The 24314-nt window shown below is 39.1% G+C and overlaps 1 protein-coding gene and 1 long non-coding RNA gene across 3 annotated transcripts in view; one reads left to right on the forward strand and one right to left on the reverse strand.

Annotated features, from left to right (window-relative positions):
- The window catches only part of KCND2 (potassium voltage-gated channel subfamily D member 2), a 525626-nt gene that overhangs the window by 413711 nt on the left and 87601 nt on the right, over nucleotides 1-24314 (reverse strand). The window lies entirely within an intron of this gene.
- The window catches only part of LOC129151466 (uncharacterized), a 35510-nt gene continuing 16566 nt past the window's right edge, over nucleotides 5371-24314 (forward strand). Inside the window, exons 1-4 of the long non-coding RNA XR_008558155.1 lie at nucleotides 5371-5436; nucleotides 15806-15962; nucleotides 18498-18567; nucleotides 18671-18789. This is a non-coding gene — a long non-coding RNA (uncharacterized LOC129151466). The remainder of the gene's footprint in view (nucleotides 5437-15805; nucleotides 15963-18497; nucleotides 18568-18670; nucleotides 18790-24314) is intronic.

Raw genomic sequence — 24314 nt, forward strand, 5'->3', positions numbered from 1 at the left:
CTAGCAAAAAGAACAGATTTTGTATGTTTCTGCCTTCTTTATGAAAGAATGAAAGAAGTTACACTTATATTAACAAACCTAGTACTCTATCAGAAGAAAGCAAAAATAAGATGAAAAACTGCCAGCATATAAATAATGTTCATAAAAATCCAGTTAATTATATTCCCAATTTAATAATTAATTAGACATGGAAAGAAGAAAGTACTAGAGCATTGTCAAGTAATAGGAAAATTCCAGTAGAACTCAGGCTCAAATCACTGAAAGGTATCATTTTCCAAAGAATATTCTATTTAAGTTAAAGGATCCCTGAGGGGAAATGAAGCTAAGGTCACCAAACTGAAGTAAAACTTTACAAAAAAGAGAATTCAATTGACAGACTTCTAACTTCAGTCCACAAAGTCCAGGTTCATAAAGACTTGTAGTTGAAAGGCTAGTGGCAGCTATTCCATTTTGGAGACTGAGCAGAGAGATAGCTTTGAACCTGGGGTTTTTGACAGTGATAAATTTAGCACTCCTGCTCCTCTATGGAAAAAGATACCTATTAGGAGAATTTATCAGTAAAATCGAAAGACAAATTCCTATTCATAGTTTAGACTATTTAAGTCAAAGTTCTAAAATTATACTTTCAAAAATGAAAAACAAATGAGTTGTTATCTAATGGGTCTACAATTTAATAAGATAGTATTGTTCTTTGTAAAAAGTTGAAAATCACTTGGAATTTAATGATTTTTTTTCTAGATCTACAAACTAAGAGGATGTTTCATTTTAAAAACCAAAATAAAATAAAACAAAACAACAAAAACATAGTTAACATATATATCGAAGTAAATTCTTTTACAAAAACAAAACAAAATAAATTCAGATTTTTAAAATAACCTTAATTTCCCCCAAGGGTGTGCTCAATGGTTGAGCATCAATCCATGAACCAGGGGGTCACGTTTCAATTTCTGGTCAGGGCACATGCCTGGGTTTCAGGCTCGATCCCCAGTAGTGGGTGTACAGGAGGCATCTGATTGATGATTCTCTTTCATCGTTGATGTTTCTATTTCTCTCTCCCTCTCACTTTCTCTTTCTGAAATCAATAAAAACATAACATTTTTATATAAAAATAACCTTTATTTATTGCATAGAATAACAAGAGTAATATTAAGCAACTGTTCATGAGAATATTCCACATTCATGAGAAAATTCCACATTTTCCTTTTCAGATCAATTTGATTTATAGCAATTCTAGAAGTATAAAAGAAGTGAGAAGATGTGGGGGCAAGAAGAATAAAGAAAAATTAAATTAGTTGAATACCTTGGTCATTGGAGAATCCATAGAAAAACAAAAATTTCAAGAAGTAAACAGGGTAAATTACTCATAAAATTATCTAAATCTCAAGAAAATTTCTACCACACAACTTGTACATCATATCTAAAACAACACTCGAGTCTTTCTGAGAAGATGCCAATGAACCAACCAAACAAACAAATAAACAACAACAAAAAACATATTCTCTAACGTATAAAAGGCTTCTCTTTTGTGTCCTGCTAAAGTGGTGACTTTCCCTGAACAGCCTATTCCTATGGAAGGTCTTCCAGCACCATCCCTTCTCTACGGAGAAAATCAATCTTGTTGCCCCACTTATTTGGAATGAAGCACAAATAGCAAAAATTAAACTACTGGCATCGTTGGCACACTCCTTGCTTTCAGGACAACCTTGATTAAATAAATTAACCTGGCTTCAAGTTAGACCAGGGGACCTCAAACTTTTTAAATAGGGGGCCAGTTCACTGTCCCTCAGACCGTTGGAGGGATGGACTATAGTTAAAAAAAAAATTATGAACAAATTCCTATGCACACTGCACATATCTTATTTTGAAGTAAAAAAAAAACAAAACGGCAAAAACACCCGCATGTGGCCCGCAGGCCATAGTTTGAGGACGCCTGCACTATTCACTCATTCATTCACTCATTCATTTTGTGAATTGAGACTACTTTCTATTTGCCAAGCACTAGGTGGTAAATAGCGAAAGCTTATAATGCACAGACCTTGTTTTCAAGGAGCTCACATTCTAAGGGAGGAATGTGCAAATGGATGCATTATGATATTTCATATATCCTGTAATAAAGGCAGAAAGACACAATACTGACATAATAGGGTTTTTTTGTTTTTATAATTTAGGTCCTACAAATCCTCTACCTTTGTGAGCCAAATATAACTAGTTGAAGTTTAGCTTACCAACAAACATTTTAGGATATCTATCTTCCTTCATAAGAAATGGGTTGTATGAACTCTTATAACCCATTTGCTGAGAAAAATCCAGATGAACACACCTCCCCATCATCTCCCCACTGAACCCCAATCAGGAAACTGGTCAATCAAAGTTCTTCACAAGGGTTCTCTTTCTAGGCACTGGTTTGGATCACCTAAGCAAGTTCCCATCCCAAGGAATACATTAGCTGTATTGTGTGCTACTTTATTTGTACGCTGGTCCAGCCCTGAAAACTGTCAGCAGATTAGCAGCTGCACGGTACATAACCATGATTAAAATGAAGGCAGTGGCACTGTGGTAGATTAGATGCTACTCACAATTTCACGTCCCTCTCTTTGGGTCCTGCCCCCATGGGATGTGTGTAGAACACTGCTCTGTTGAACTCAGAAGTAGCCAATGAAAGGCGGGCAGAGGCGACAGAAGATTTAAGAGGCAGCCTATAGGTTGGCATTCTCTTTGCCATCATCTATGACATAGACATGCCCCAGAGAAGGGCCACTTCATCCTGTGTTCCAGAGGGAAGACAGTAAGAAGGGAAGCTGCAGCAGGCTTCTGAGAGACTTGGAACACCAGGGAGAAATAAACTTTTGTTGAGAGCCCGTGTCTGTTCAGACAGCATCACCATATCTTATATTACCATCTGAAGTAATATAATCACTCCCTTTCAACACTTCACAGTGTTGTTATCTTTTCCTTGTAAAGAAACAAAATTCATTCTAAAATGAGAGCTATTCCTTAGCTTTTCCTATTGGGGCGTCTCCTATAACTAATCGTTGTTTCAATATATGAACAGTTCAGCTTATGAGCACACACTCTAATGCCCAGATTTGAATCTAACTCTATCCCTTTATATCTGAGTGATCTTAGGCCAGGAACTAAATTATCTGTGCTTCACATTCCTCTTATGTAAAATGGGGATAATAATAGTTAACTCCTGACAGGATGTTGAGAAGATTAAATCAGAACCCATAAAACAGAGAAGTCTGTATCGGGGTTCTGGTCAAGACGGCGGCATAGGTAAATGAGGTACTCTGAACCTCCCACAACAACATCAAAAGTACAACTAAACTACAGAATAATCATCATTCAGAACCATCAGATATCTAGCATAACAGAAGTCCTAGAACTAAGGTTATAAAAAAGAGGCCACAAAGAGGCTGGTAGGAGGCACAGATACAGGTGGGCTGGTCCCCTACCCACATGTGTTCCTTAAAAATCTGGAGGGATATTTCATCTGCAGAGGTTTCCCCCTGCCACCCTACCCCTCCTGCCCAACTCCACACCAGGCACCCAGCCGAGGGTTCAGTACCAGGAAAAGAAATTCCCATAATTACTGGCTGTTTAAACCAGCAGGGAATGTGGTTGAGTGAAACAGAGGGCTGCTGAAGTCACTTGGACTTTGCTCACTCTGAGCTCCAACATTGCAGCAGCAGCTTGAAAGGCACCAGGAACATATAGGGAGAAAGTGAATTGTTTGGCATCAGGGTGAGAGCTAGAGAGGCGAGTGCTGGAGAGGCAGCTTTCTCCAAGACATAAGTGCTGGCAGAGGTCATTGTTCCTTTGCTGAGCCTCCTTCCTCCTCCCCCAACAGAAGTGACTAGAAGGCATAATGTCTGAGTCTCCATCAACCTGGCTATCAGTCTTCTCCATGCCCTGGTGACTCCCTGAGACCTTGCCCCACCTAACTTGCAGACCCACCCAAGCCCTTTCCAGTGGCTTTTCCATACAAATGTCTTGCCTCAAGCTGTGGACTTTCCTAAAATCACTCAAACAAGTAGCATCTCTTGCTAAGTGGTCCATGCCCATCACTGGCAGCAGCTGGCCTTGGTTCACAGAGTGGTCTTTCCCAGGCACCTCCAAGTTCAGCACAAGTAGCAGCCATTGGCAGATTACAGTGTAGACCCAGGAAGGGCACAGGCAGCGGCTGACCTTGGCTTGCACCTCCCAGGAGGCCCCAGAGCCAGTGCATCAACCACCTCCACAGCAACACACTCATGGGGCAGATGCAGCAGGCACCAGAGCTCCATTAAAGTAAGTCCAGCTTTGTGGGGTGGGCCTCTGCACAGCTGATTCTCCACTATGGTCATGGCCAGTCCTCTGAGCAATTGGCCTGTGGGTAAATACTTCCCAGTAACATGCCAACAGCAATGCATGCTCAACTACAACAGAAGGGTACACACAGCCCACATGAGGGGCAGGAGGGAGGCATATTTGGAGCATCCAGCTTGGGTATTCACAGATGTTGCACCTCTGGGCCCCACAAGACACCTACTAAGTAGAACAACTCTACCAGGACCAGAAGACATATTAGCTTTACCTAATACATAGGAAAACAAAACAAAACAAAAAACACACACACACAGGAAGGCAGCCAAAAATGAGGAGACTAGGAAAGATGCCCCAAATGAAACAACATAATAAATCTCAAGAAAATAAATAAAAGAAAGAAAAAACAACCAAAACAAAACAAACAAACAAACAAACAAACAAAAAAACACCCCACAAAAAAATAAAAAAAAAATGAAAGCAGCAATCTACCAAAGGCAGAGTTGAAAATACTGGTTATAGAATGCTCAATGAACTTAGGGAAAGAGTAGATGAATTCAATGAAAAATTCAACAAAGAAATAGGAAACATAAAAATGGAGACAGAAACAAAAAGAACCAGATAGAAATGAAAAATACACAAACTGAAATGAAGAATACATTACAGGGAATCAACAGTAGAGTAGATGAAGCAGATAGATAATCAAATCAAGGATCTGTATTATAAGAAAGCAGAAAACACTCAATCAGAACAGCAAACAGGAAAAGATTCCAAAAAAAAAAAATGAAGATAGTTTAAGGAGACCACTAGGATAACTTTAAGCATACCAATATGAATATCATAGGGATGCTAGAAGAAGAGAGAGAACAAGACATTGAAAACCTATTTAGAAAAATAATGACGGTAAACTTCCCAAAACCGGTGAAGAAAACAGACATATAAGTCCAGGACACAAGGAGAACGACAAACAACGGGAACCCAAAGAGGCCCACACTAAGACACATCAAAATTAAAAGGCCAAAGGTCAAAAACAAAGAGAGAATCATAAAAGAAACAAGAGAAAAGCACTTAGTTACCTACAAGGGAACTGCCATAAGACTGTCAGCTGACTTCTCAACAGAAACTTTGCAGGTCAGAAGGGATTGGCATGAAATATTCAAAGTGATGAAAAGCAGACTTATAACCAAAATTACTCTACCCAGCAAACAGAATAGTCAAGGGGATGGAAAGTACAGCATAGGGAATATAGTTAATATTTTAATAACCAGATATGGTGTCAGATGGGTATTAGATTTATCGGGATGATCACTTCATAAGTTCACATAAATGTCTAATCACAGGGTTGTATACCTGCAACTAACATAATATTGTATGTCAACCACAATTTAAAAATAAAAAACATTAAAAAAAGAGGTATTTGGCATATAGAAATGCTTTGTATAATAGTATTTACTATGAATATTACTATTCTTATTAGCTGCATTATTTACTAAGATATCTATCATTTCCATAGGTAATATATGTAATTTTGCATCTATCTGAACTCAGTTATAATGCATTAGAAATTCTAGAATCCAAATAAATCAGATGATATCACTCTGTGCTCAAAACTTTGCAGTAGCTTCTCATTTTTCTCAAAGTAGACACTGGGACCCACAATAGCAAATGATGCCCTCCAAGATCTGCATAGGGCCTCACCCTGGAGTCCTTCCCTTATCTCATCTCTGCTGTTGCCCCCTTGCTTACTCTACTCTAGGAAAACTCTTCTGCTCCTTAAACACTCCTGGAGATGCTCTGCTCTCTAGCTCTTCCCTCCGTCTGGAATATTATTCCTGGAGGCATGCTGCAGTGCTAAATGCCTCATCTCCTTCACCTCTTTGTCCAAATGTCACATTATTTATAAGACAAACAGAGCATCTTTTTTAAAACTGCAACTCTCCTCCCCACCCTACGCCCACCCCCACACACTTGGCACTCAGGACTCTCCTTACTCTTGTCTGCGTTTTCTTCTTAAATTTTGCCACAGGATTTATCACCTTTTAACAGATCATGTGATTTGCTTATCTTATGTGTCTATTGTTATCTTCTACCTTCCATAACAATAATAAGCTTCATGAGGATCGTGTGCCTGGTTTGGTTCACTATTCTAAGCAATCAGAGTAGTGCTTGGCACATGATAGAGAGGTGGTAAATAAATATTGGTAGCTGAGTGAACCAATGCCAAACTGAGCATAATGTGAAAGTTTCCTTTTAATAAACAAAACTTTTATTTAGCAGTTAACTATGCCAGCAAGAAACATTAACTTCTACTAAAATGAACTTCTATAAATACTAACAGTAAATAAAGCCCAAATGATGAAGTATAAAAACAGAACAAGGGATTTCCTATTCATGCAAGATTGTACCTTTGGAGAAAGGAAGGCCAATTATTTTGAGCTGATAAGGAAATCATGTTCTCAGAAGCCCTGAGACCGCAGCACTGTTTAGATCTCTATTTTAATATTTAATTTCATATATTTCCTGGAGGAAATGGATTAATAATTGCAACCAGTGAAGCATATACTTTAAAAGATTGACCCCTGCAAGCTGTTCTTTTTTGAAGATTAAAATAGTGCCTTTTTTCTTATAAAACAAGTCACTGGTGTGACATCTCTCTAACTTCACTCAGCTGAAAATAAACTGAGGCAAAATATGAAAGATAACTAATTAGCCACATACTCTGCAGGGTGCTTTTTGTTTGTTTGTTTGTTTTCTTTTAAGACAACAACAAAGTGGAATGGTGCACATTTAGGTAACTTGAGTTGATCCTAATAAAGTATTAATTTGAAATCATTAAGCTTTTTAAAATTCCTTTCTATTTTAACTAATTTATTTAAACCCCCAAAAATTGGCAAATCTTAAAGTCTAGCTAATATATATTAATCAAAAAAGAATAACCAAGATCATAAAACCAACACCAAATACCATCTTTACTGCAACAGCCCCTCAAAATACTCAGGTGTGGCCCTAACCCCGTGGTCCACAAACTGCGGCTCACGAGCCACATGCGGCTCTTTGGCCCCTTGAGTGTGGCTCTTCCACAAAATATCACGACCTGGGCGAGTCTATTTTGAAGAAGTGGCGTTAGAAGAAGTTTAAAAAATTTGGCTCTCAAAAGAAATTTCAATCGTTGTACTGCTGATATTTGGCTCTGTTGACTAATGAGTTTGTCAACCACTGCCCTAACTGGTTTGGCTCAGTGGATAGAGCATCAGCCTGCAGACTGAAGGGTCCCAAGTTTGATTCCGGTCAAGGGCATATACCTTGGTTGCAGGCACATCCCCAGTAGAGGGTGTGCAGGAGGCATCCAATCAATGATTCTCTCCCATTGATGTTTCTAACTCTTTATCCCTCTCCCTTCCTCTCTGTAAAAATCAATAAAATATATATTTTTTAAAATACTCAGATGTGTCCAATTAGTAGCTCCAGTTTAGTTTGGGGAATGAGTAGCTGCAGGCTATCCACAGAAAGTATAATATTTTAAGGACAATCAATAACTGAAGTCTAATGAAGTAGAAATATTTTTGAGGAGGAACACAATGGTTCAATTTCTCCTCAATGAAATGAATTCTTTATTTTAGTTCTGTCCTTTGTCTTCCATGAAAGACTTCTGTGTCTTCATTATAGTCTTCTTTCCTTTTCAATCTTTAAATTCTTAATGGAAACCAATAATTATTTCCATGAGGTTTGGCTTATCGTCACATTTCTGATGAAGACATTAATACTATTAACAAAACTGAATTATAAAGAAATATTTAAAAAGTGGATGCTACTGAAAATTTAAATGAGTACAGATTTTACTAGTATATACTTTCCAGAAGACTAAAATTGTAAATTTTATTAATAAAAATGCTGTCAACTATTTTTAAACTTGCAATCAGATTTCCATTGGCAAAGAAAATTAACTTTTAAAATAAAAAAGATAATTGGTCATTTGCATGTTTACTAAGAAGCACTTAAATAGATTTTTAAAAATTAAGCTAAGGATACATGAATTGGTTTCTCTCAATGTAGTAGTTTGGCTTCCATCCAAAAAAAATTATTTAAACTATCAAGAAATAACTTGAAAACCAAGAAAGTTACACTGATAATAAAAAAGTAAAAATCTCTACCCTATTCTCAACTAGCAATTAGTAGTTTCATCACTAACAAGAAAAATTGTCTCTGGATCTGCAAGAAGAATCTGAACAGCAATATATTAAAAGTATTAAAGGTTAAGGAATTCATGACCTTTATGTTCTGGAAATTTCTTTCAATTGGAGCCAGAGAGAGGTGAAAGCCAAACCTGAAGGGCTTTGGATCAAAGGAGCCGTGACATGGTGCCACAATCTGAGCCCAATCATGGTGGAAGGTGAACAGCCTGATAGACACTTAGGTGTGACATTCCTGGTTATGGCTTTCCCAGCTGAGTTAGTATAAAACAAAACAGCTATTCCAGGCCTTTTCACACTCTGGCAACAAAGATCCCATAGAACTTAAATATTATGAAATTAACTGGTCACTATTTTCTGAAACTAATTGGAACTGCAAGCTGAGTCTCCAGGCTTTCTTCTGAGAATCAAACCCATAGCTATTTAGTAATTAGAATTACACTTCTAAAATTTAGCAAGGAAACCTCTCCTGTACTTTTAAATTAGTTTAACTACAGAAGTTCTCATTGGAGAAAGGCTTGTTTAAGTAATCTTTGAGGTTTTTGTTTTTTAAAAAATAGGCATGTCCTATGTACAACTAAGATATAATTTTATTAACCAATGTCACCCCAATAGATTTTTAAAAAAATAAAAATATTTGCTTATTTAATCTGTTACCTATCTTATTCTTTGTATATTTTTCTGTTTTTATCTTCTAAATTCATTGATTCACAGAAATACTCTTAGATTCCTATGTCCTTGCAAGATAAATTGAATTAAGTCTCAACAGGACTTGTCTCAAAAGTCATAGGGACTCACCCAAAAATAAAAAATAACATAAAATAATAAAAAATAAAATAATGCCTAAAATTCCCCATCTAGGCAATTTCTCCTCAACACCTACTTTAGAACAATTATTAAAACTTCAGGATTCTAGTGATGAGACATTAAAATGATGCAAATATCATAAGGGAAAAGAAACACCAGTCTCAAAATTATCTGCCGGCTCTGGCCCATGGAAGTAGCTATTCAGATCCCCTTCATCTTTTTTCAAAAGAAACAGAAGAGCAGTCATTACATTCAGCCTCAGCAGAACAGGAAAACCCTGGCTGCCTTGATCCCTTTGGTTCCCTTCTCTTAAAGCTATGGGAAATGAGCATGGCAGAGTGGCATCAGGCACACCTGAGTTTGAATCTCAAATTCTGCTATTTGTTTTACCTTAAAAATATCCCTTTACACCCCTGAATTCCAGGTTTCTCATCTGCAGCACATATGTGATAATCACCTTGTAGATTTACTAAGTCAGTATGAGATAATATAAACACATAAGCAATATGCATGGTACAAAACATGCATTCAGTAACTGTTGACCTATACTCCCTTAGACATTTTAATAATCTTTTACAAAGACCACATTTTGAATTTCTTAAAGTGCTTTCATGCACTATCTCATTCACTTATTAGAGAAGGAAGGAAGGAAGGTAGGAAGGAAGGAAGGAAGGAAGAAAGGAAGGAAGGAAGGAAGGAAGGAAGGAAGGAAGGAAGGAAGGGAAGGGAGGGAGGAAGGAAGGAAGGAAGGAAGGAAGGAAGGAAGGAAGGAAGGAAGGAAGGAAGGAAGGAAGGAAAGAGGAAGGGAGGAAGGGAGGAAGGGAGGAAGGAAGGAAAGGAGGGAGGAAAGAAGAGATGGATGAGGTTAACAACTATTATACCACAATTTAATTCAACAGATGAGGAACCATGACCAAAATATTGGTCACTACCCACGGTCACGCGGTAATGACGAAGATTAGATTTTGGAAATAATTTGACCCAATTTGTTCTTTTAACAAATGAATAAACAAAAGTTTAGAGAACTTCAAGTTAGAAACAAACTGGTTTGCATTTTTCTAGGACAGCTGTCTTTTAACTACATTCACTGTTTTCTCACAAATTGAGCTCCAGCTGGGAGCAAGAGCAGCTACATAGAGTGGATTTATTCCACCGAGAACTTGGGAAAGAAATATTTACATATTCTGGAGAAGTCCAGAACTTCACCAAAAAAAAAACAAACCCTGGCTGTATTATAGGCCCTAAACATTTTAAAAGGGACTGTGTAAATACCCCCCCACATACACACACACACAGATACCTTTTTACAACATGGTAGTAAGTTGGTAGGTAAAGGTAGTACTCAGAACCTCCCCCAACCACATCAAAATTACAACTAAACTACTGAACAACCATCATTTAGAATGCCTAGAATCTAGCTGAAAAGAAGTCCTACAACTAAGGCTATAAAGAAGAAGAAAAGTTACATCAAGACTGGTAGAAGGGGTGAAGACACACACAGTCAACCTGGTCCCCCCACATCATTGTGGATTCCCCCTCCCCTAAGGAGGGAGGGGGACCCAGCCCCATATCAGAACACCTGACTCAGGGTTCCAGTGCTGGGAGGAGAAGTCCCCATAACTTCTGGCTCTAAAAACCAGAGGGATTGTGGTTTAGTGAGACAGAGGCTGCTGGAGCCTCAGATGTTCCTCTTAAAGGGCTTGTGCACTGACGGACTCACTCCTCTGAGTTCTAGTGATGGGGCAGCACCTTCAAAGGCACCAGGGACAACGCTGGCCAGTGTTGCTTAGTGGCTGGAGCGTTGGCCTGTGCACCAAAGGGTTTTGAGTTTGATTCCCAGTCAAGGGCACGTACCTGGGTTACAGGTTCAATCCCCTGGTCCTGTTGTGACAAGTGCAGGAGGCAACCAATGGATGTGTTTATCTCACATCTCTCTCCCCCACCCCCCATCTCCCTCCCTCCTTTCCACTCTCTTTAAAAATCAATGGAAAAAAATAGCCTCAGGTGAGGATTAACAACAACAACAAAAAGTGTACCAGGGACATATGGGGAGGAACTGAATTGTTTAGTATTAGGGTGAGAACTGGAGGGCAGCTTTCTCCTAAGCAGAAGTGCTGGCAAAGGCCATTGTACCCTAGACAGAGTGGCAGGAAGGCACCATAACTGAGTCTCCATCAACCTGGCTTATACTGCTTGCCCCGCTCTGGTGATTCCCTGAGACCTTGCCTCACCCAACTTTTAGACTCACCCAAGCCCTTTCCAGTGGTTTTTCCATACAAATGGCTTGTCTTGGCTGATGCTTCAGAGTTTTATAAAATCTCTCAAACAAGCAGCACCTGGCCTCCTACTACTTGCTAAGTGGCCCTAGCCCTGGCACTAGCCTTGGTTTACAGCTTGGCCTCTCCCAGGCACCTCCAAGCCCAGCACATGTAGCAGTCACCTGCAGATCACTCTGCAGCTCATGCTGGATGGTCCCAACAGGGCAGAGGGGATGTCCTCCCAGGAGGCCCCAGAGCTAGCACACCCAGTGGACAGCTTCAGACCACACCAGATTACAACCTAACCTCCTCCACAAGTGACACATTCAAGGGGCAGCCTTAGTGGGCACGAAAGCCCTACTAAAGTGACTCTTACTCTGTGGATCGGCCCCAGCCCACTGGCTCCTCCACTGTAGTCATAGCGGGTCCTCTCAGCCATCAACTTGGGTGTCAATCCCTCCCAGTGACTTGCCAACAGCAATCAAGCCTCAACTACAACAGGACAGTGCACACAGCCCACACAGTGGGGGTACATATAGAGTGTCCAATTTGGGTGGCTGGGGAGGCTGCACTGCTGTGTCCTATAGGACATCTACTACATAAGGCCACTCTACCAAGTCTGGGAGACAAAGCAACTTTACCTAATACATAGACAAACATAAGGAAGTGGCCAATATGAAGAGACAAGAAAACGGGTCCCAAATGAAAGAATAGGAGAAATCTCCAGAAGAAAAACTAAATAAAATGGAGGCAAACAAACTACCAGATACAGAGTTCAAAACAATGGTTATATGGCTGCTCAAGGAACTTAGTGAGAACTTCAACAAAATATAAAAGGACATGAAAACCATAAAAAAGAACCAGTCAAAGATGAAGGATACACTAACTGAAATGAAGAATACATTAGAGAGAGTCAACAGTAGAGTTGATGAAGCAGAAAATCAAACTTAGTGACTTGGAACAAAAGGAAGCAGAAAACACTCAATCAGAACCACAAAAATGAAAAAGAACCCAGAAAAATGAGGACAGTGTAAAGAGCCTCTGGGACAATTTCAAATGTACCAACATTAGCATCATGGCGCTGCCAAAAAGAGAAGAGAAAGAGAAAGAAATTGAAAACCTATTTGAAAAAAATTAATAACAGAATATTTCTCTAACCTGGTGAAGAAAGGAGACTTACAAGTCCAGGAGCACAGTGAGTCCCAGACAACAGGAACCCAAAGAGGCCCACAACAAGGCACATCAGAATTAAATTGTCAAAGGTGAAATACAAAGAAATACTCTTAAAAGCAGCAAAATAAAAGCAGTTTGATAGCTATAAAGGTGTCCCCATAAAACTGTTAGCTAATTTCTCAATAAAAACTTTGCAGTTCAGAAGGGATTGTTAAGAAATATTCAAATAAATGGAAAGCAAGGACCTACAAGCAAGATTACTCCATTCAGGAAAGCTGTCATTTAGAATCAAAGGACAAATAAAGAACAAGCTAAAGGAGTTCATCACCACCAAGGAGTTCATCAAACCAATATTATAAGAAAAAAAAAGATAAAAACATGAATAATATGTTAATAAATATATACCTATCAACAATTATTTTAAATGCAAATGAATTTAATGTTCAAATCAAAAGCTATATGGATAAAAAACCATGACTCTTACTGTCTGTTTTGCTGTCTACAAGCAACTCACTTCAGATGGAAACAAAATAAAAACAAAAAAGCTGATGTAGCAATACTTATACCAGACAAAAATAAAGTTTAAAACAAAGGCTATAACAAGAGACAAAGAAGGACCCAGTAATTTCACTTCTGGGTATTTATCCAAAGAAACCCAAAACACTAAATTGAAAGACATATACACCCATGATTGTTGAAGCATTGTTTACATTAGCCAAGATATGGAAGCAACCTAAGTATCTATAGATGAATAATAAGAAGTGGTGCATATATACAATGGGATATGATTCAGCCATAAAAAAATTAATCTTGCTATTTGCAACAACATGGATGGACCCAGAGGGTATTATGCTAAGTGAAATCAGTCAGATATAGAAAGACAAGTGCCATATGATTTCACTTATATGTGGAATCTAAAAAACAGAGAAGCAGAATAGAAAAAGACTCATAGAGTAAACATTTTGACCTTTGCCAGATGGGAGTGGGGCTGGGGGAATGAGTAAGAAAGGTGAAGAGATTAAGAAGCACAAAATGGTAGTTACAGAATAGTCACAGAGATATAAGTTACAGCTTAGGGAATATAGTAAAAAAATAGTGTAATAACTACATATGGCATCAGATGGGTACTAGATTTATTGGGATGATAACTTTGATAAGTGATATAAATATCTAATCACAGGGTTATACACCTGAAACTATAATTTAAAATTTTTCAACAGCAATTTAATTTTTTTTTTAATTTTAAAAAAGATAAAAAGTCCCAAAATAAGGCTAAGCCTACCAATACCATTTGAACTTTAACCAAGATGACCTTTTTACTCTCATTTTGAAACTTTAAATAGAATTAAAAATTAATATATGCTTTACTGGTACATTAATCATATATCCTGTTGGCCAGCTGTGTAATCCAGCACTCCCCACATATTTGTCTTAAACACCCTGACTGCAAGGTGGGGACTAGGGCTGATTAATCCCTTTCTTTCTTTAGTCCCACTACTGGCTCCATTCACACTTCCTGCCTCTGATTCCGTAAAGATAAAAACTCCTACCTTTCTAATCCCAGGGCCATATCCAGACTGATACACTTGCTGCCACACTGGAAGAGGATTTTAAAAAGATCATGTCTTGAAGACATAAAGTTACCTATGGTGCATGGAAAAACTGTGTCTGTTGTAGTTATTGCATTGTAAATTCTCAGTAGCAGCAAGGCAAGTAACCTCCTAGATTTGGAAGTTTGGATTCAGTGTGGACAATTTACATGAGAAAGAAATATAAAGTCAGTTGTGTTCTGGCCAGTGTGGCTTAGTGGTTGAGTGTCGACCCATGAACCAGGAGGTCAGGGTAAATGCCCAGTAGGGGGCGTGCAGGAGGCAGCCCATCAATGATTCTCTCATCATTGATGTTTCTACCCCTCTCTCCCTTTCCCTTCCTCTCTCTGAAATCAATAAAAACATTAGAAAAAAGTCAGTTAGGTGTAGATACATTTAATAGATCATCATTCTATTGCTTGCCTCCCTTAAAAATTGTAAAGGAGTCTAAATAAAAATTTCCTGAACTCCTAGCCCAGTGTTCCTTATGCACAACACCCTGCTTATAAACAACTCAAGGATCTCTTGTCTCTCTGTGGGACTATGTGATTTAACACAATGCTGTTTGCTAACTAAAATAATCTCTACTTTAATTCAGTTGTCTAAAATCACTTACGAGGAAGGAAGGACACAGTTGTCAAACCCCTACGAGCCTTCCTAGCGATCACCTTCTCTTGCAATTTAACATTTTAAGTAAATTTTGGAATAATACTTTTAAATGTCTATTAAACAGTCTTATTTTATTCCTATTTAAATTAGTACAAAGTTAATTTTATTTTTTTCAATTATATTTACAAGTTTTTTTAATGCATATATGATTCTTTACCTTAAACATCTATTTTCCATACTTAAATTATTTGTGTGTGTGTGTGTGTGTGTGTGTGTGTGTGTGTGTGTGTGTGTGTGTTTTATAGAGAGAGAGAGAGAGAGAGAAAAAAAAACCACTACAATTTGTTGTTCCACTTATTTATGCATACTATCCATTCATTGGTTGCTTCTTGCCTGTGCCCTGATGGGAGATGGAACCCAGGACTGTGACATATTGGGATGACAGTCTAACCAAGCAAGCTTCCTGGCCAGGGCCAGAAATTTTCATCAATACCCTCCATGAAATTCTATTTAGAACACATGTGTCCTGTTTGAAAATCTTATTTATCTTTTTCTTACAGGTGCATTTCCATTTCCTTCTTTTCTGTAGCCTTAAGCATGCATGTCAAAAAGTATTAAATAATTGTAAAATTGAATGCCAGTATTTTTCTCATCTCCGTGTTCATTCCCTATGGGCCCAGCACCTCTGCCCTTACCTTAATCAGGAGAAGGCAGGATTGTTTAGAGCACTGACTAAACCTTTGACTGAAATAAAGGCAAACACATTACCTTCATCTGCTGTCCTCTCTAAGGAGAGACTGAAAAGAGGAACAGGAGCTCTAGCTGATACACTGACCTCCGTGCTGTGTTGTGACTGGATTTTCAATCCTCTTAGTCCTGCAGGTCCTGCCCCAGCATGAAGACTGCTGGATCGCTACTGTCTGATACAATGACCCATCAGGACGACTCTACCTTGCCTTGCACTCTCGCTGCCTACATCAGGAAGTGATTCCTTGGTTCTGGACACTTCTCAAAAGCAGGCTTTGTATATAGTACTCTTGAATTAGTACTATAATCCCTCCCTTCCTCCCTCCCTTTCCTTCTTCCTTCCTTCCTTCCTTCCTTCCTTCCTTCCTTCCTTCCTTCCTTCCTTCCTTCCTTCCTTCTCCCTCCCTCCCTCCTTCCTTCTCTCCCTCCCCCCTCCCTATTGCAAAGCAAAATACAAAGAGATAAGTAACAGCTGTGAACTTCACCTTAGTTTGTCATAATGTCACCATCATGTTATATCTTTATTTACCTTTGTTGACAATATCAATTGTGTATCCCAATAACTTCTTAGTGTCATTTATAACTTATCTATTTTGCTTCTCATAATCTTTGTCCTCCTCCTGGCTTAATCTCAGTTTGTCCCATCAGTAAGGTGCGCCTCCTAGTCTGGATGGTTTTGCTTTGAAAGTCGACCTATTCCACTTCTCACTGCTTTTCTCAAGAGAAATTTGGGTATTAAAAAATGCCTCCATTGCCGAAACCGGTTTGGCTCAGTGGATAGAGCGTTGGCCTGTGGACTCAAAGGTCCCAGGTTCGATTCCGGTCAAGGGCATGTACCTTGGTTGCGGGCACATCCCCAGTGGGGGGTGTACAGGAGGCAGCTGATCAATGTTTCTCTCTCATCAATGTTTCTAACTCTCTATCTCTGTCCCTTCCTCTCTGTAAAAAATCAATAAAATATGTTTTTAAAAAAATTGCCTCCATTACTAAACCAGGCGTCCTTCTAGAGAACACTTAGTACAGAGTTATCGATGGCACATAGGATAATGGTGAGTTCCCCCCAAGAAAACCTGGCAACACAAAATACAAAGCCAATACTGAATTTTAAAACTAGACCTACTTTGGATGAATTAGCAACTAAGAAAGTAAAACAGGTCCCAGTGGTGGACATATAACATCTAAGATTAATACATTCAACAAATATTTACTGAGTAGCTACTATGTACCAGACACTGTTATAGGTGATGCAGAAACTTAGAGGAGGTGATACAGTTAACCAAGCGGGTATCTGGGGAAACGTGTTCCAGGCAAAGGGAACGGTGAGTGCCAAGGCCCGTTAAATGCTATGGGAATAAGAAAAGCAGTAAGAAGGCCAGTGAGGCCCGGAAAGTGAGCAAGAGGACCAGCTGGCGGAGTCATACCAGTGGGGCAGAAAGAAAGGTAAGGATAGGTCACAGACGAGTGCCAGAATAGGAGAAGGTTATGTAGGGCCACCTTGTCTATGATAAAGCCTTTAGATTTTAGGCTGCATAAAACAAGAAGATAGTGAGCAGCTCTAGTGGAGAAGTAACATAGTCAAACTCAGGTTTTGGCAGGATAATTCTGGCCTGAAATGGAGCAAGGGTGGAGCAGGGACTCCGGTTAAGAGGTTTTTGCGATGATGCAGGTGAGCAATGGCAAGGGCTTTGACCAGTGTGGTAGCAGTGAGAAGTGGGTGGTCTATGGACATATTTTGCACATAAAGCCATAGATTACACATGGTAGGTGCGAAGGGTCTTGGAGTCAGCATACCATTAAGGTGTTTCACCTGGAACGGGAGGCATGGGGTTTCCATTACCTGAGATCACTAAAATGTAGTTAGAGGAGATTTTGTGGGAAAGATCAGAAGTTTAATTGGGAGCATAATTGAGAAATTTATTAGACACCCAAGGATGCATCCCAGAGTCTCTCTAAAAGACAAATCTCTCTCTCTTCCCTTTTCATTCTTCCTTTTCCCAGTCATTCTCCCTCCCCATCTCCAGTGAATAATTTACAAAGGGAATATTCTGCTTGGACCTTCTTGTTCTGTTCACCCTCGGGGCGACCTATGGTAGTGTTCAACAGAGAAGCTGAACATATATTGTGTCATTTCCAAAGATCAAATATATTTCGTTGTTGAAATGATCCTGATAGGAGGCCATAACGTACAGCCTATGTCATAGAATTACAGGCTTTTGGAACCTTAGGCAGACGTCGACAGCACCTCCTGTTTTATACTTGAGGAGGCTGGAGCCCAGGGAGGATAAATGACTTTTGAAAGGTCAGTCATCTACTTATTACAGAGCTAGAGCTGGGACCCAGGGGTCCTGCCAGCTATTAGAGCACTGGCCTCTCGGCTGACTTCCTGCTTTTGCTATTATTGATATGCTGCAGCATTCACATTCTATTTACATATTTTGTGTGAATATAATTAAATACCAGGCTTCTTGCAAAGGGTCACCATTTTCCTGGCCTTGAAAATAATTTATTTTTCGTTTTCTCCTTTTTCCTAATTAAATGCCCTTTGAGACCTTCAGTTAACCTTCAAATGACTAGGACTCCGCATTGTAAGATGTCAAGCAGATCAATGATTTGCACCAATAAGGTGGTCTGGGATTTACACCAGAGAAATGTAACTTTTAACTTTTAAAGAAATTGAAATGAGTAGAGTCGGGCTATATAAGTACCCTGACATTACAAGAGTCCCCGAAAATCATTTATGGAGGGAGTACTGGACTATCACAATTTAGAGGGGGGAAAAAAACCTCAATATTTTACAGCAGCACTTTCTTTTACTACAGGTGTAATTATAATTTCAGACTGAAAAGTTCAGGATCAAATGAGAACAAATGATAAAGTCCCCCCAGACAGGTAATGCTGAATCACTGCAGTTATAACCTTCTCTAGTTCTATAAGATGGAAGGTGATTGGTTGGGTTATCGTTTTTTTACTGTACTTTGTGTATCTTCTTCAGGAAGTTTTCACAGCGCCATGGTGTTTACTGCATTCACAAAGAAGGCTGAAGACTTATCGAAGACTGCAAATCCTCCTATTAAGTTGTGACAGTGCAGAAATGGCCTAGACTTCTTTAAGGTAATTAAATAGTCAGCTGCACAATCATCTTTCAATAGAATATAACTTACTCTGGAACTTCCTTGCTACCAAGTTCTCTGGTGACATTAATGAGCCAAATAGGGATCAATGGCAATTACAGCAAATCAGTATGTGAAATATGCTTTGTTGAAGCTGTGTTTTTAAGTACCTCTTCTTTTGCCTCTCTGCTTTTCAATCTTCACTCATTGCTTTCTCCTTTTCATGCAACAGGCTTAACATGCAAATCACTCACCATGTGGTGTTGCTCATTCTTTTCACCTGTCCCAAACCTGCCTCAAGTCCCAATTCTCCATCCTCAAATCAATGGTTTTTACAAAATTTCCTTTTAAGTGCAGAAAGGTCATTTATTGAAAATTTAATGTAGGCAGATAATCTACTGAGAAATTAACTTATGTTTTATTTCTAAGGTGTATTCATTAGAGAGGGGAAAAAAAAGAGGGGAGATTGTTCTAACTCCAAGAATGCAACAAAAAATTATTCCTAAAGACTGAATTCTGGCCCTACCCGGTTGGCTCAGTGGATAGAGCATCGGCTTGCGGACCAAAGCGTCCAGGGTTCAATTCCTGTCAAGGGCATGTACCTTGGTTGCAGGCTCCTCCCCAGCCCAGGCCCTGTTCGGAGCAAATGCAGGAGGCAACCAATCAATGCGTTTCTCTCACATCGATGTTTCTCTCTGTCTTTCCCTCTCTCCTCCACTCCGTCTAAAAAGATCAATGAAAAAATATCCTCAGGTGATGATTAACAAACAAAACAAAACAAAATGACTGAATTCTTCTTATACCAAGAAAAGAGAATATACAAGCGAGGTTGAGCTGAAAACAATTTAGTAGTCCTTGGAGTCAAGGTTAGATCACGCATTGTACCACTTGGGTTACATAGTAATTTTCAACTTGCAGAAATAAAGGTTATTTTGACAGTCAAAACAGAGGGACCACGTTCTAATTGTGTAACCACCACCAAACGTGTATGCAGTCACACAGACAAGCATGGGTTCTTTTGCCAAAACAAATAACCAATATTAAAAGTCCTACCATATGTATGTCTACAGGAAAAGGGTAGATATTTGAGCTGAACTTAACTTGAATTAAACAAAGATGTGTGATATTGCATGAACGAATGTTTTCAAAAAATTTTACCTACTTCTTACAATAATATGCTCATAAATAACACAAAGTAGAAAAATGATCACATCACCTTAAGTCTTTGATGAAGTAACATAGGTAAAAAGTCGTTTCCATTTTTTAAAAGCTGTGAATTTAAGTGCTCCATTAATTGTTTTCTTGAATCTAAAATTTTAGTTTTGTTTAAATTTAAAATGTATGTAATAATGGCCTCATTCCTTTTAATGAAAAGAGGATATATAAATAAGGGTTAATGAGACAGAAGAAAAAAATCAAACTTCACTCTGTTCATAATCATATAAATCAGAAAAAAAAATACTTAGAGCCACTCAGTCTGCTTTCAAAGTGAATGTCACATAGAGCCAAATAATATTGCCCCACAGGCATCATTTTTGTATAGAGTTAATGTAGATTCTGTTAAATTTGTGCAACTTTTATATCTGACTTTTGAGGGGCTCTCTTTCTCTCTCTTTTTAAATATCTAACCTATTTCTACAGAATGGCTTTTGTACCGATTGTGTGCACGATGCAATGTAGGAGGTAGCAAATGAAATTCATGCCTCTAATTGTGAAGACAAGAGTTGCCTGCATGGAATAGCCAAAGATCTCTGCCAAATAACATATTGTCAAATACTTTGCCGAATGTAGTTAGGAATTCACTGATTACAAACCCCAGCGAGACTTACCCCAGTAGCAGCTGAACTTGAAGATTGCCCTTACAAAACAATTAATGAAGAGAAGTTGGGTAGGTAGAGCACTTCAGCAAGATAAATTCTGGAGCACAGGGGAAGATTTAGATACAGGGTCTATAATTAGGGGTGGTATTGATAATATCTTAGTAGAAACACAGTACTTCTGAGGACGAAATGCTGAAGGACGGGCACAATGAAACCTTAAACAAAAGGAAAAGGTTGAACTCAATGCAACAGACAAAGGTAATTGTCTATGTCAGTGGTCAGCAAACCGCGGCTCGCGAGCCACATGCGGCTCTTTGGCCCCTTGAGTGTGGCTCTTCCATAAAATACCACGGCCTGGGTGAGTCTATTTTGAAGAAGTGGCGTTAGAAGAAGTTTAAGTTTAAAAAATTTGGCTCTCAAAAGAAATTTCAATTATTGTACTGTTGATATTTGGCTCTGTTGACTAATGAGTTTGCCGACCACTGGTCTACCTCATCTACCACCAACTGGCCATTTTAGTGTTGAATCCATTCACTTTAGAATTATGTGTTGATATTATAAACAAAACAACCCAAGATCTCTGCTAGATTTTGCTGAGGGTGAATAAGGAAGTAGAGAAACATCTCTACCTTTAAGGTCTATCCTAATGCCAACTTTGAGATAATTTTCCAAAGCCCTCATTCTCTGTACTCACACATTTTCCTATCTTGTTAATTCCTACATAAGTATTTACTCTTATGATTAATTTCATCATAAGAAATAGTCTGTCCCTTGTGTCACTCCCCTCTGCCCCAGATTATAACATCCATCAAGTTCTAGTTTATATCTCCTTTTCTCTAGCATGTGTCAGAATCACCATCTGTCTATACTGAATTCTCAATTTTCTAAGCACCCATAGTATTTTCTTAAAACTCACAATTGTTAAATATGATAACTAAAGACAATTCTATTTGCTGCCTGTTTATACAATGAATTATGTCCTTGCCAAATTCAAATGTTGAAACCCAATGCTCTTTCCTGCAATGAGAGATAGGGCCTTTAAAAATGTAATTGAATTTAAATAAGGCAAAAAGGGTGGGACCCTAATCCATAAGACCAGTGTCCTTATAAGAAGGCAAAGAGACATCAGGAATATGTGAGGATACAGCAAGAAAGTAGCTGTCTGCCATCGATGGAGAGTGGTATCAGGAGAAACCAAACCTGCAAACACCTTGCTCTTGTTGAAAAAAGAAATTTCTGTTGGTCATGGTATTTTGCTGTGACAGCTTTGTAGAAGTAATATACAGCCTATATTGACGGAACACTGGTCTTATCTCCCTCATTTGACTCTGATCCTCTGGAAGGAAGGAAGCAAAATTATCTAACTTTTTAAAAATCGGTTATAATACTTGAGATATTTTATTTGTTACAATAATGTTAGACGATTGAATGTTTGCATACATGAATGAGTTAATTTGAGATTCTTATTAAGGGAGGCATTCTTAGGGAGATTTAAACTACTGCTAGGATAGAAGCATGAAAATCACTTAAGATTCTCAGTGTAAAATAGGAAGAACAGATTGTAATGGGTATGATTCTGACTTGGGAGTCATAAGATACCGACTTTGAATCCCAGCCCCTCCAATTAATAACACTAGGTTGGTCTTCTGTTTTATCAATTTTAAAACTGGATAATAATAACTTGTAATTTTCAGTATTACGGTGAAAAGAAATTGCTAAGCACTGATTCGAATTTCTGGTAATGTTTAATAAATGTTTGTCCTTTCGACAATTTTACATAGTATAATTAGAAGAAGAATGCATTAAGGAAAGAATAAACTTGAAAAAGGGGGTACATGTGTTATGAGAGGTCTGCCATTGGCTCCTCACAGTTTACCCAGATTTGGTTCTGATTGGTTGTTTTCTATGCCAGTCAGCATCTTCAGGCCTATCTCTGGGCCTGATCAGAGAGGTGGGTCTGATTAGCAGCCCCCGAGGAGGCCCAGAGATAAATAGAGGTGCAATGCTGTTGAAGCCCGGAGAGAAAGAGAGAGGCAATGGCTAATCAACAGCTGCCACGAAGGCTGTGGATCAGACCCTGCCTCTCTTTCTGGGCTTCTCTCTGGGCCTGATCTGCAGCCCCCTTGGCAGTCAGTGCTGGGTCGCCACAGCAATCCAGCACTGACTGCAGGACTGACTTCTTGTGTTCGGTTGAGCCTTCAGTCAGTCTTTATGTATCCTGGGTTTTTATATATTAGGATGATGTTAAAGGTACATCTAGGAGAAAATATATTATTTCATGACTTTGTAAAAAAAAAAAAAGTTATAATTACATCACCAGTTATGGCATTCCATCTGCTCAGGGTGCATATAATATCTCAGTAGTTTCCATTCATTACTGATATGGGTTGGCATAAAGAATTAGGTGCCATCCCTCAGTTGTAGGTAAACACATAGAAATCACAGAATTCATACTCCTATTGAGACTGGTTTGTCCTTTCTAAATGAGTTGTTTGATATCTTACCTATAAAGAAGCTCTTGCCTGGAAAACATAAGACTTTAAAAGCTTCTTACTAGAATAATTTAGAAAAAACAAAAATAAAATCAATGTTCTCTAAGTACCTATGTAAATTTGCTCAATTAATAGAGATATTTTAATTTATAAGAAAATTTCATTAAGGATTTAAAAACAGTATCGAGTAGAAGTTCCTTGGAAATGATAATGATAAAAATAGATGAGAAATAAAGACTATAAGGTTAAAAAAAAAAAAAAAAAAGAAGACCCTTTAACATTTCACGTAAAAAAAAAAAAAAAATAGATGAGGATGTAGTTTCTACTGTATGAGTTTCCTGCTAGAAAATACATGTATGCTAGTAAGCTTCAATAAAACGCAAGCAAAGGAGCATCACTTTAGGCTGATATGCTTTAGGCTGATATGCTTTTAAGAAGAATGATTAAGTTGACCAGGATATCAACTCGATGACTTCTTCATTCCTTCCAAAAATATGTATCTTAATATCATTCATTTGAATATATTTTATATACTTACCAAGCTAAAGAATATTATAATTTACACTAGAGCCCTGGTGCACAAAATTCATGCACTGGGGGGGAGGGGTTGTCCCTCAGCCCAGCCTGCACCCTCTCCAATCTGGGACCCCTCAAGGGACATCCGACTGCCCTAAACGGGCAGTTGGACGTCCCTCTCACAATCCAGGACTGCTGGCTCCCAACTGCTCACCTGCCTGCCTTCCTGATTGCCCCTAACCACTTCTGCCTGCCAGCCTGATCACCCCTAACCACTCCCCTGCCAGCCTGATTGATGCTTAACTGCTCCCCTGCCAGCCTGTTTGCCCCTAACTGCCCTCCCCTGCAGGCCTAGTCAACTCTAACTGCCCTCTCCTGCAGTCCTGGTCACCCCTAACTGCCCTCCCCTGCAGGCCTGTTCCCCCCAACTGCCCTCCCCTTGCAGGCCTGGGTCCCCCACAACTGCCCTTCCCTGCAGGCCCGGTCACCCCCAACTTCCCTCCTCTGCCAGCCTGGTCACCCCTAACTGCCCTCCCCTGCAGGCCTGATCGCCACAACTGCCCTCCCTTGCAGGCCTGGTCCCTCCCAACTGCCCTCCCCTGTTGGCCATCTTGTGCTGTCCATCTTGTGTCCACATGGGGGCAGGATCTTTGACCACATGGGGGCAGCCATCTTGTGTGTTAGAGTGATGGTAAATC

This window comes from Eptesicus fuscus, chromosome 14 (genome assembly GCF_027574615.1).
Source record: "Eptesicus fuscus isolate TK198812 chromosome 14, DD_ASM_mEF_20220401, whole genome shotgun sequence".
Lineage (NCBI taxonomy): Eukaryota > Metazoa > Chordata > Mammalia > Chiroptera > Vespertilionidae > Eptesicus > Eptesicus fuscus.